The sequence below is a fragment of the Chanodichthys erythropterus genome, chromosome 17, assembly GCF_024489055.1.
Source record: "Chanodichthys erythropterus isolate Z2021 chromosome 17, ASM2448905v1, whole genome shotgun sequence".
In the NCBI taxonomy this organism is placed as follows: Eukaryota; Metazoa; Chordata; class Actinopteri; order Cypriniformes; family Xenocyprididae; genus Chanodichthys; species Chanodichthys erythropterus.
Genome location: NC_090237.1, coordinates 31,144,174 through 31,158,231, shown reverse-complemented (window position 1 = coordinate 31,158,231; position 14,058 = coordinate 31,144,174). Strand labels below are relative to the sequence as shown.

The 14,058-nt window shown below is 40.0% G+C and overlaps 1 non-coding gene across 1 annotated transcript; it reads right to left on the bottom strand.

Moving 5' to 3' along the window:
• Window positions 1-3,180: 3,180 nt before the first annotated feature.
• Window positions 3,181-3,254, bottom strand: trnaa-agc (transfer RNA alanine (anticodon AGC)). Its single transcript has one exon. It is a non-coding gene; the product is annotated as a tRNA-Ala (tRNA).
• Window positions 3,255-14,058: the final 10,804 nt, after the last annotated feature.

The window sequence follows — 14,058 nt, the reverse complement described above, 5'->3', positions numbered from 1 at the left end:
GTTGTGAGAAAAAGCAAATTAAAAAAAAGCAAAAAAAAAAAAAAAAAAAAAGCAAATTTTCACGCTGCGTGTATTAAGTGACGTCACCGATTAACGATAGGCTACGTTACAGCGTATATTTTAAGCTAAATAAATACGTTAATTAGCCAACTTCAAATAAACCATTGACAAACTGCAGGCAAACCCTTTAACAAAGCTATCAAAACCACTCACCTACACATAAAGATGTGGTTAAAAGCCAAAACTTAAACAAGAGTTTAGCCTAACTGTCACCTTACCTCTTCAGAAAACGGTTGAGATGCTAACGGACTTTTTCGAAGACTCCGGAACCATTTCTGTGAAGTAAATATTCAACAGAAGCGTGTCAATTACATGTAACAAAGTGTCAACAACAGTTGTGTGTATTTCTCGTGTGATTTTAGGGGTTAAACTCACCTGAAAGCAGTGAAAATAAAAGTGAAGAGACGGAGTTCTTAAACTTGTCAGTTGGTGTTGCTGGCCGGTTTCTATGGCAACTCAGCGTGCACGCCCATTAAAACACGTCACGCAGCACTTAAATAAGCATCTTGAATTAAAAAACTACATAAACAATTTAAAATGTCATTAAATTATATTACATTATATTACATTATTATTCAATCGCGAATTGGAAAATCATTTTGTAGTTCTACGGACCATTCATATAGGCAAGGCAAGGCAAACCCTTTACAAAGGGTTTAAAACAATTTATAAAACATTACTGCAGGATTTTTATACTAAACGTTGCTTTTAGTTAAATAATAAATTAATCAGCAACGCCTTCGAAGTCACATAATTATATTTTTAAAGATTTGCAGTGAGCCTTGAGTCATGCAAAACATAAAAATATATAAAAGGATTGATCTACTGTTTTTCAATTGATAAACACCACAACTCTATTTATATAACTCAAAATTAATAATTTATATTGCATTATTTATATTAATTTGAGTCTGAATAAAATTAGTCTGAATTAGTTCTGGACCAGACAGGAGAATAAATAATAATAATAAATAATAATGATAATAATAAATATAATGATATATACACACACTCACACACACACACACACACACACAACATGAGACTGAGTGTGAAGAACCATTTTATAGTCTAAAGAACCTTTCTGTGCTACAAAGAACCTTTTGTGCAATGGAAAGGTTCTTTGGATAGTAAAGGTTCTTCATGGAACCATACACCCTGCCAAAGAACCATTTAAGAACCTTTATTTTTAAGAGTGAATCACAACAACGTGCCGGCAGGCTTTAGCATATCATTAACTATGACTGCTCTGAAGCAGGAAAGCCTCGAGAGAAGCCAGGTTATCCTGGTATATTTTCTTTTGATATGAAATATTGTGTAGATTTATCAATATTGAGAGCCTATTACGATGTTATGATGAACTATAAGCCTTTCTCCATTGATGTTCTGAGTTGTTCAAAGTGTTTGTAAGGATACTGATTGTTAGAAGGCAGATGTCGGACTCTCAGATGATAACATAGTCAAGCAAAAGGCTAAATTATATTAATTCATATTAATGAATGACAGAACCGTTGCAAGGGCTGTGCCAAGTGTGCAAGCGCATAGGGACTCGCGCTAAGTAAAGTGACAGCTGACTTGAAATAGGCTAAAGCCAATAAAGTTAATGTTTTTGTCCTTCTAAATATTTTAATACTATAAAACATAGCTAAAACAATATCGCTCTGAGCATGTGCGTGACCATAATTCGTGTGCATATTCAGTCAGTGTGGAATCGCACGCCAAGTTCTGAGAGACCTATTCAGTCCTGATAAGTTCAAGTAAATGTGCTGGAATTCTGTGCTCATCCAAGGATGTGCATTTATTTCATGGAGGGAGAAGGCACGGGTGCCTGCAGGATTTTCATTTTTTTTAAATCTTAAAAGTCCTAAAAGCAATGAAATTGTCAAACATCCATTTAGTGCATGTTCATAGAGGAAAAAGGCTGCTTGTTCTCTCGATACTGTCTGTTTTACTGAGTGATTGCTTCAGGTGATTCAGTGAGAGAGCAGTCCAAATGTTTTGCAAAGGCGTTTAACCAATTCATAATTTAAAACATTGCTCATCAGTCATCACTACAGCAACAGTAGCCTATACTCTCCGAGCTGCCGTGAGCGAGTGGAGGCGGGGCTAATTTGCATATTCATTAATCTGTGTATATTAAATGAGGCAAGGATGTAGAGTTACATTCAAGCTATTTTAAGGCATGAAGAATTTTTCACTTGATTTTTTTTTTAAATATGTCATTTTGGTGATCAAAGATGAGTTTTAAGGGAAAAAATAATTTACTACAGGGGGACTTTAATATAACTCTGATTATATTTGTCTGAAAGAAGAATGTCATATACACCTAGGATGGCTTGAGGGTAAGTAAATCATGGGGTAATTTTCATTTTTGGGTGAACTATCCCTTTAAAAGTACATTTTGTAATATATTTTGGCATTTGAAGGTTTCAACAAAATCGAAACATATTTCCTTAAGTCGTGCTGTTTACACTACATATTTAGCATATTTCTGAAAAATATTATGGACAGAATAATATACAACATACAATGTAACAATTGTAATTCATAGCATGCACAAAATTTTATTCCACCACAATACATAGCTACTTTTAAATGTCTGTCAATGGAGAAAGATGTTTTTGTAGCCAGATGGTGCAGTTATGACATCTACTAGCAGGTGCAAACTGAGCCATGCTAACCAGTCAAACTCTGACCCCCTCGGTTCCCCCTACACAGCCCTGTCTGCAGATCCTGCAGGTGAGGCTCTTAAAATAATCATATGGCAGAGCCAGAGTGCCAACCAAGGGTCACGTCTTGAGAACTCTCAAAACTACATTAACCTAGCCTTCACCTGCCTCAGGGTCTCATTACTTACAGTAGAGTCTTGGTCTGGGTCTCGGTTTATGGTCTAAGACAAGACCGCAGACTACTTTCAGCACACATTAAAAGGGTCCAGTCACGATCTTGTTCTTCTGCTGGTCTGGATCTGACAGCAATTTGCTGAGACAGAGCGAACTGAAGCCATCTCTCTGATCTCAATAGATTCAATATATTTACATTTACATTTATGCATTTGGCAGACGCTTTTATCCAAAGCGACTTACATTGCATTATACTATACATTTGTATCTGAGTATGTGCATTCCCTGGGATCGAACCCATGACCTTGGCATTGCTAGTGCCATGCTCTAACCACTGAGCTACAGGAAAGCAATATATCATATTTATATTTGCAAATATAAAGGGAATAGCAGATCAGATTTATATCCATACTGTGGAAGAGCCATTTATGTGGTCAAATATAAATGGATGGAATGTGCAAGATGTTGCAAATGTACTTGTTTATGCTGTATGAAAATACAACAGAAAATAAAATGAAATTCTCGTAGTACCTGTATCAGTCAGCAGAGGGCCTCTCATCAGACTTTCTAAAGATTCATTACTTCAGTCACAGCACATCTGTTCTACATTTTTTCAGTAATTAAAGACCAGTTAAATAATCCTTTTGTTCTGTGGTACATATTACAGTTTGGTTTAAATGCACTCTTCTTTGTGTTATAGACTCACTATGTTGTTCTTGGATTATATGGCTGTTATTATAAGCTTGGCTTGAAGAAAATCTGAACTGTTTTTGACAACCACACAGTGGCTTATTATGGCACCGTTTTAAATAAATCGAAGTCAAATAATGTTCTTTGATTTAACCTAGGGGTTTTTAACCTTTTAGATGCCACAGACCACATATGATCAAATTTAAAAGGCATCTATCCTTTATAAACACCCAATTTATATACTGAAAAATTTGTTATAAATGTATGTGTGTTTATTTGATTTTAATATTTTTATTTATATTAATCGATCTTACATATAATATATATTAATCGATTAAAAACCAACTAACATTTTGTTTTATTTTAATCACATTTTAACCCCTTAGCATTCCAGTAAAGTAAATTGCATGCTGTTCTTGAACCAGTTGGAGTATATGCATGGTTTTGGTCTCTTTTAAAAGGTATGTGTACCGTGGGCATGTTGGTATTTGTGAAGCCCTCCACTTTTATCAACCGTCATCAGAATGTCACATGTTCAGCTTTCACTAACCAACTGACCACTTATGAACTATCATTTAGTCTACTATATGTTGTGTGCGTGACTAATGTGCCCTACCATCACCAATAAGAGAGCACAAAATTGTTTACAAGAGAACCTATTTCTTCATTGATCTAGTAACTTAATTTTGTTCTCACAATGCACCAGATTTATGCATTTAAATTTAAAATGTACAAAGTTTTCCTCCAGGGGGGCATGCCCCTGGACCCCCCTACAGGGACTGATGTCCACAGTCTCACAAAATCCAGTGGGAAATACTGTATAATACACATTTATGAATTCTAACAATGCAAACCTGTGAGAACGTGAACAAGCTCAAGAAGACACAAAAGGGAACATCTCAGGTTACAGGTATGTAACCATGGTTCCCTGAGAACAGGGAACGAGACTCTGCGTTCGAAAATGCTATGGGGAATGCCATCACGTGAACCGGTGTCTGAAACAATTATCAAATCCTACCAATCCTATTGGCCGGCGACATCCTATGACATCATCAAAGACGTGACCCGGAGGTATAAAGGAGCGCCTAGAGAAGCAGTCAGTACCTTATCATCTGAAGGGACTGTTCAGCAGGCAGCCCTGATGCATGGCTAGGAAATGCAGAGTCTCAACTCTGCCCACTTTTTTTCCAGTTTCCCACTGGATTTTGTGAGACTGTGGACATCGGTACCTGTAGGGGGTCCAGGGGAATGCCCCCCTGAAGGAAAATTTTGTACATTTTAAATTTAAATGCCTAAATCTGGTGCATTGTGAGAGCAAAATTAAGTGACTAGATCAATGAAGAAATGTGATTGGAGACTCTGAGTCTCCAATCACATTTCTTCAGAGAAGATATCCAGTAAGAGTGACTGCAAAAGAGGCAGTAACCTACTCAGACCAGAGCGAAGAGATGGGCATCCTGGAAAGCAGGACTCAGCTAAGCTCCTTTTACCCTTACCAATTAGGGGAGTAACACTCTGCTCAATCCTAGGATCTACTCAGCGCGTGATTATGTGCACTGAGGAGGCTGTGCACTCTCAAGGAACCCAACAAGGGGAATGCATTTACCAGCCTGGGGGCTGATCCTCAATAGGGAGGCCTCAGAGAGGCCTTCAACCACTGACCAGCTTAGGGAGCTAAGTACTATGCAGGACAACCCTCAATGAGGGGAGTACAGAGCTTGACCTAACAGATAAACTGTACTATAGGCACAAAATCATGGAGGCCCAGGAGGGTTCCTGCCACATGACACAGATTCTACATGTGTAGAAATACATGCAGCAGCCTTGCTAAATGCCAGCATATGCTAAATCTGCTTGGAGAACACCCAGAAATGGGTTAGGGGGGGAAGCTTAAAGGGAGGCCTGCAAGGCCACACATCTGAACAGCTTGCTTGCTGATAAACAAATCCAGCAGATTAGAGTGAGAGTCATAACAGTCTACCTAACACAATCCGACAAGCAGTGCACTCAGTACTCTTTAAAGCAAGAGGAGTAAAACATACGCCAACACACCCTGCAGGAGACCCAAAAAAGGGCCTACGACTTCCAGACGTGTGGCATCAGCCCAAGACAGTGTCCTAAGCTCTAAGGGAGCCAAGTAGAATAACCAAACTTCCCAAGTGAGGTTAACTAGTTTAATTCAACCTGAGCTATCATACCACCAGGTCCTGTACTCAGTAAAAACACCTTTTTACTCTTAAAGCAAGAGGAGTACAAACGTACGCCATCATGTTCTGAAGGAGGCCCAAATGAGGCCTACAACTCAGACCGATATGTGGCGCCAGTTTCTAGTGGCAATCACTAAGCTCTTCAGGGGTCACATATAGAACCAAACTATCCAGTGAGGTTAACTATTAACTCAGCCTGAGCTTAATTCTAATCAATACATTCCAGCTGGCAATGTACTCAGTAAAGCACTTAATACTCTTAAAGCAAGGAGTACAACAACTCTGCCAACATGCTCTGAAAGAAGCCCAAACCGAGCCTACTACTCCAGGAGACACAGGCGTCAGCCAGTGGCAGTGTCAAACCATAATAAGCCTGCGCCATCATGTTCTTAGAGGAGGCCCAAACCGGGGCCTACGACTCCAGCAGACACATGGCGTCAGCTAGTGGCATCTATCCAAGCTTCCAAGGGAGCATAATCTGAGAACCAAACAACAAAGTGAGGTTACCTAGCTTAACTCAACCTGAGCTCAAGGATGGATGCCTTTCACCGACCAGAAGTACACATCTGTAGTGAACCCTAGGGAACGGGAGCTAGATAGAAGCTAACACCGTTACACTCAAACTTGAATGTTAATTCAAGGGGTTCAGGGGAAACATGCAAACGACTGAATGAAAGAAAAATTGTAGACAAGTGGGGCCTAAGCAACACTAGCTACACTTATCCAAATCATAAAGATAAGAGGCCTACCACCTGAGACAACGGCACCAGGGAGGTTAATGATAGCCAGCTACCTTAGCTGCTATCTGTCTTGCACCTACACTAAAGGGGTAAAGGGCTATTTGACTCAGAAAGAGGAGACCAGAACTAGGAAACTATACAACCTGAAAAAGGGAAGTAAAGATACAAGGGGGGATGCTTAGCAAACACTTAACCGTAGTTCTTAGCCTAGGCCAGCTATAGCTGTGGGCCCAAAGGGCCACACATAAGCATAGATCTGCCAGGGTGCTAAAACTCAGCCTAAAATCTCAAGAGGGAGGAGGCTACTCTAAAACTCTCAAATAAGACTCTCAACGCAAGCCAAACATGTCAGGCAGCCTCGGAGGCTGACACAAACATGATCTATCTGAAGTAAAGAGTGCTAATCTCAAAACAACTCTAGCTATGACCAGAGGAGCAGCTACTCTACCAATGGTGGCTGTAAAGGCGGCCATTTTGTTTGCCAAACCAAAACAAGCATTCAAGCCAACCTAATGGTTTAACACTTCAGAGCCCTTACTTTAAAAAAACCCTTACTTTTCCTCTACACGCCCAGGAAAAACCATACAGGCCTGCGGCCTTTTCAGCCTAAAGGAGCCTTTTACTATCAAGCCTGAAGGGGGGCCATCAGAAATTTATCACCATGGGCCCAGACCTCAGCCTGATTGTAAGAAGATGCCAGAGTGTGTTTAGTTTCTTTAAAAATCCATTACTCAGGAGGTGGAAAAAGAGAGGAGAGGGTAGAAGAAAACTACCTTCACAGAGAGGAAATCAGTCACTGACACTTCTGACGTCTCTGATTGATTATTTCCCTCAGATCCTGCTTCTTCTTCCTAGAGTCCCGCCTTCTCTGGGACCTACTCCGCAGAGGAGGAGGTGCCCAAGAGGCAACACTGGACCTCTGGCCCTGTCTCCAATCCTCAAATCGGGATGGGCCAGGACCTCCTGTCTGTCTGGGCCCAGGATCGGATCTGAACGGTATGCACGTTTTAAAACGCCGCCGAGTGCGCCTTCACCTCTCTGAACTTTCCCACTACTGCCTTGACGGGGGTAACAAAAAGTTCAGAGGGTGAAACCGATGCATCGAGGAGAAAGCCCTTTTCTTTCTCCCCAATGTCAGCCAAGTTCAACCACAGCTGTCTCTCCGTAGCCACCATCGCCGCCATCGATTTTCCAATTGAAACAGTGGTTTGTTTGATGATTAGTGGTGCGGCGCAGCTCTTCTACCGCCTCAGGGGACAGACCCTGCCCCAGATCCAGATCCCTCAGCAAATCAGCCTGGTAGGCCTGTAACACTGCCATGGTGTGTAAGGCCGCACCAGCCTGACCCGCTGCTGTGAATGCCCTGCCACTCAAGCGAGAAGTCACCTTAAGGGGCTTGGAAGGCAGGACTGGAGCTTTTAGCGCCAGGGCCTGCCCTGTGACCAGATAGTTCGTGAACGTCTCGTCAATAGGGGACATCGACACATACCCATGCTGGCTCAATCCCTCCACATCAGCGAAATTCACCCGCTGATGCAGATGAATACGAGCCGAATATGGGTTCTTCCATGCCTTCTCGATCTCAACATGAAGATCAGGAAGGAATGGAAGGCTCACGGGGGCTGCTTTGTTATGGACAGAAAGAAACTGCTCGTTCTAGCGTCCGCGTACGGCACCTCTCTTAACTTCCAGCAGCTCCGCATATGCAGGGCAGGGAGGCTTTGAAGTTTCAGCAGGCTCAACTGCTTCCTCTTCAACAGCCATCTCCTACTCTCTTGGGCTTGCAGCCAGAAGAGCACTCACTGCTGGATCTGACGATGTCAAAGATAAGACGTCGTCATCATCGGGCAGCTCACCCCTTTATCAGCTACAGAGGGTTGAGAGAGATTTACACCCCTCTGAAACTCTCACCCCTCAGCCTCAGCACGAGCGGGGCCAGAACCACCAGGCACACATGCGGGCTAATCTTGAATCAAAATTACTATCTTTTAACAATTAATCATGCAGCTTTACCATTACTAGAAGATATTGAAGACAGAGATTCATAGAGATGCATACTACCATAGATATGTATACGTAGATGCCACATTTGACCACTCCAGACACATTCACTTGTCCGCCATCTTGGAACAATTAAAATTTTTAGATGCTGTCATCACTCACAATAAAATCAATGAGGTTTCCAAGATGTCAGAACATTCCGAGGCCTCTGCTTGTAAAATCTGCAGAGATTTAAAATCCCTGAAGAAATGGGATAACCTTTCACATGTGAGAATGTGTTGGCTTGTGTTGTTATATATGTATTAGGTTTTTAAACTATGATAACTTTTAATATTGTGTTAGCTAATGCCTTTGTCTTATTGTATTGTGTTTATCTACTGAAGTCTATTGCAAATATAGATGTGTTGCAGAGAGCAGAGTGATTGAGGAAGCAGTGTTAGAAGAAGGAGCAGGCAAGGGCTGCTTTTTACAAAGACCCATACAAGTTTGCCAAATGCCTTTTCATAAAAGAAAAGACTGGTACCCTAAAAGTAAAAGTAAAGGAGCATTTGAAAAACATCTACTCCGACAATCAGAGGCATATGCCTGCTACCATCCCGACTGACATGCCACCAATCCAGCCACCAGTGTACCAGATGGATACAAGGCCCACTACATGGAGAGAAGTTGAAAGCATGGTAAAGCGGGCAAGGTCAGCATTAGCCTGCTGAAAAACAACCTTGTTGACATCTCAGTGCAGAAGGTGGGGATAAGTGGCTTCTCAGGATGTTTGGAACATGCAAGCATTATTTGGCACCAGGTACAAACCGCCAAAAAAGAAGGACTTTGACCTTGCCAACGTCTTTGGGTCAGTGCCACACAAGATAATCTGGACAGCGTTCAACTTCTTCCAGCAGAATGGCAGAATTCAATTTCTCCGGCTGCTGGATAAACTCCAGGATAACATCAAGTGGGCACAATTGAAGATCAAACCCAACAAGTCCCGTAGCATCTCCATTTGGGCTGGACAATTATGACCTAAAATCAAAACCTTGATTAATTGAACATTTTTCCTCGATTACGATTAATGAATGATTATTTTGTTTCTGTTTTTTTATTTATTTATTTACTTACAAGGTTTGTACTGTAAATATGCTTGACTATTAAAGATCAGACATCATAGCTCACTTTCACCAGTTATTTTATCTATTATTTGTAACATTTCTTACAGATTTCTGCTCATTGTAAATCAGATACAAATAAATTAGCACAGCATCAGTACATAATGAGAGCGATTGTGTGTGAATTACTCATACAATCTCTCTATAAATTATGAAGCTGTGGATTGTAAATGGTTACTTCAAATGTAGAAAAATATTTGCTATAATAACTTTTGATTTTCTAAGCTACTTCAGCAATTAATCAGAGGACAGTGCTGACAACTAGTTTCTGCGTTCCTCTGTGTGCGCAATATTCACAGCTACTGTTTGTATAGTGTTCATGCCACAATGCAGCTGTGCGAGCACGGTAGATCGATATAATACACATCCGATCATCTAATCACTTGAATGTCCAAACTGGCAAACCGTAAAACACATAATGTTACAACTGACAAAGTTTAGTGAAGACGCAAAGCTCACCGCTTGCGCTCCATCAGTGTTGAACCGGCGTTCACCTCTGTGTTGATTCCATACCGCAAACTGGACGAGGCGGAGTCACGTGGCTAATGGGAAAATTACGTCGGTTAGAGGTTCTGAATTTTGGTTTCGATTACTTTTTGAATAATCGTCCAGCCCTAATCTCCATTGTTAAAAGGCCAGCTCACGAATGAGAGGTTCTGCATCAGTGGGGAGCCAATATTGTCTGGCTATCACCAGACCAAGCTCAATTTAAAATTAAACACTGGTCTGGGGAGTCTGTATGTATTTTCTAATGCACAAGAGGCATGATCAACGAGCATTATTCACGCAATTGGATAGTCCTTCAACCAATCAGATCAACGATCCGGGTGACGTAATTTGCAGAGCGACGCAAAAACTCCAGACAGGTTTAGTTTGTATTGGTTTGTAGCATTGATCAGCGGTTTGCAGAAGCAGCAATGGCATCGAGTGATTTTTGCAGGTTGTGCAAAAAAAAAAAAAAAAACATGAAAGTGAGTGGTATTTACACCCACTCGAGCTATTTGTTTGCTAAACTAAAGAAGTCATTCAGCATCGTCGAGAGGTTAAAAGGAATTGGATTGATGGTCATACTTGCCATCGCTTCTCTATCGTCATCGTGTTATACCCGCCAATAGCGAGCAAGGTGAAAAATCCAGTCTGTGATTGGTTCCCACAAGTGTAACAGAAGCAGTAGAAATGAATGTACTGGTTACCAAACTGAGTTGCCAGGCGAAATCAAATCGCCGGCAGGCTGGGTTTACCCAGTCTAGAGCCAATACCAACCATCCTTGAATAACATATCAAAAGCCCTATCATATAGCAACATCAACACTGACATGAGAAAAGGCTACTCCAACTGAGCAGCGTTAAATGGTGGTGATGGAAAGCGACGCCAGGAGAAAGCAACCAGACATGCCATAGTGGTCGCCCAAACCGAGCAAGGCCAGTAGGTGAGGTGGGATGGCATAGAGAATAGGAAAATCACCTGGAGCGAACTGTGGAATATGGAATCCAACAGGACAAGTTTATTATTGTCAGAGCCACATACGATGTTCTGCCCTCTCCAGCAAATCTACACCTTTGGCTTGGAGAGGACCCAGCATGTCCTCTGTGTGCAGCCACTGCAACCCTCAGACACATCGGTGGGTTGTAGGGCTGTAGCTATCAAATATTTTAGTAATCGAGTATTCTACTGAAAATGTATTTGATTAATCAAGTAATCGGATAAAATGTATTTTTGCTTAATTAAACAGCAATATTAAATATACAAGAGAAAATAAGATGGGTCTCTTAAAATGAACAACTAATTGGTTTCATTTTTAGAAAAATGAACTTTTAGTTTTTTAAATGCATACAACAATATTTTCTATCAAAAATAAACATTTAGTTATTACATATCGTTTCTCTATCTGCACTTGTACTGTGAACAATTGACAAAGTTGACTGAGATTAATTAAGTGCATTTAAGTGCCATACATTCTGGGTTTTAAATGAACCATTTTCTGAGATGCAAAATCAAAATTATATTACTTTCAAATAACTTTTTAAAGTATCAAAACTAAGGCATACATTAAAATTAGTGCTGGGCAACGATTAAATATTTTAATCGCGATTAATCGCATGATTTTTCTGCGATTGATCGCGATTAATCGCAGCATGCGCAAAATTCAATAATGAAATCAAAAGTAGTGTATTGCGTAATTTTATTCTTTCAAAGTACTGCTGTACATGGGCGTAGGTTTGGTCTCAGCTTTGGTGGGGACACTCCAACCCCCCAAACCCCCCCCAAAATTAATACAGATTCTTGCTTACCTTTTGTTTTGTTTCTGCCATTAAGTGGAACGTTAACATTTTTAATGGTATCGTTTGCATGGAATAGAAGCTATTTTATCACATCGCATGATCATTTTATTTATTTTTTCACTGAAGTTTTGTAGGATTTCGCTTACAGTGTTGATCTGTTTACCGTGTCGCACGCTGGACGCTCACTGCTGCGTCAGCCATCGTATGAATATCATCGTATGAATATCCAAATAAATCTATGTAATTAACACACTGAGAAAAGTCGATTAATTTATTTGTTGGAAACGTTTAAATGATGCTTAACCGAGCATATTGAGTAGGCCTACAATTGTTGTCATTGTAATTCCCCTTTTCCATGATCACAGATGAGGAGAATCAGAGATTATGGGTCAAATTCAGCGGACAGACGGACATGAACACACTGTATTTTTATATTTATTTTAACAAATGACAACCACACTAAGCTACCTTTATAAAACCGTTATGAAGAAAATTTATAAAATGGTTACATTTTAAGTGATACTGAAAGTTTATATTTTGGTGTCATCCGTTTTTCTGCATGCGCTTTATTTGTAAATAGAATTTGGTATGTTTAATATCAGTCTAAGTGCATTAAGCGTTTTCTTGAGATGACATGAGAGGAAACCGTTTAAGATATAAACGTGTTGCATTCATATTTTGGGCTCATTTGTTTATCTCCACACAGTATGCTTTAATAAACATGTACAGAATTGTTGGTCACATGAAGCGTTTTGTTAAGCATTTGAATGTCTCCGTCAAGTTCTGCTAATTCATGAGCGCAGTGAGAGTCAGACTCGCAAAGGTAATGTTAATTATTAAACCAAACGAAATCAAAACGTTCAAAAACACTTAGCAATGTGATTCTTTTATTGAGTGATAAGCAGTCGGTACCTTTTTCCATTTTTCTATCCGCACCAGATATTTTCTTTTTCGCACTGTAGCTCTCTTAGGCACACAACAAATGCTTTCATTGGTTGAGACGCGTGATGACGCTCATCCCAAGCAGCCAGTAGCCTACTGATAAACATCCCACCCCTCCTGTGACCCATGGTTTGTGTTGTATTCGGTTGTAGTCTATCTATGTGTATTCAAACGCAGTGAACAAAGGACTTTCAAAATAAAAAGTACGTTAACGCGCGATAAACTAATTGTCGGCGTTAATTAATTAACGCGTTAACGCGATAAAAACTTGCCCAGCCCTAATTAAAATAAAATAAATAATAACAATAATGATACAAAAATACTGCCTTTAAGTACTGCAACTTAACTCAGAACTAAAAGTTTCAAAATCTACAGCTCAGGCATAACATAAGCCTTTACTGTCTTCGTGGAATGCTTTGTGGCATTTAACCCTCTGGAGTCTGAGGCTGATTTGGGGCTTGGAGAAGTTTTGACATAGCCTGACATTTGTGCTTTTTTCAGTTGTTCATAAACATATTAATGGAAAAAGTGTCATTACACTATATTCAGCACAAACTAGGCTACAATAATATGTGAGGAACATATATGTACATATTTGTGTTTTTGAAGGAATAACATTTATGCGTGGTTATTGAAAAAATCACCACTGAAAATGGGCCATTCTCACCTGAGAAGACAAAAGAATTGGATAGTAATGAGCTGAAATGACTTGCATATTAATGAGGCCTTTCAGTCAGGTAGGCTGTGAATAAAAACCTTCTGTGATGTCTCAAGCTCATCATGATATATGAAACATACAGAAAAATATTATTACAATATAAAGTAATGGTTTTATATTATACTTTAAAATATAATGTATTTCTGTAATGCAAAGAGTCTGAATATAGGCTTTTAGTTTAAAAGCGTGCACATTTGGAGAAATATTAGATTCTCATATGCTTATGTCAATTTTCTATACAGAGGAGTTATTTTAATTTAGTATTCATTGTCATTACTATGAGCGCTGGTGTTTTCAATTCATCCTTGAAGTCGGAGGGCGCTCTCTGTGCATTTTTAGTCCACAAATTCATCTAAAAGAAGAAGAGGCTATTCCATGAATGGAGTTTCCAATTCATACTGCAGCCGGAGGGCG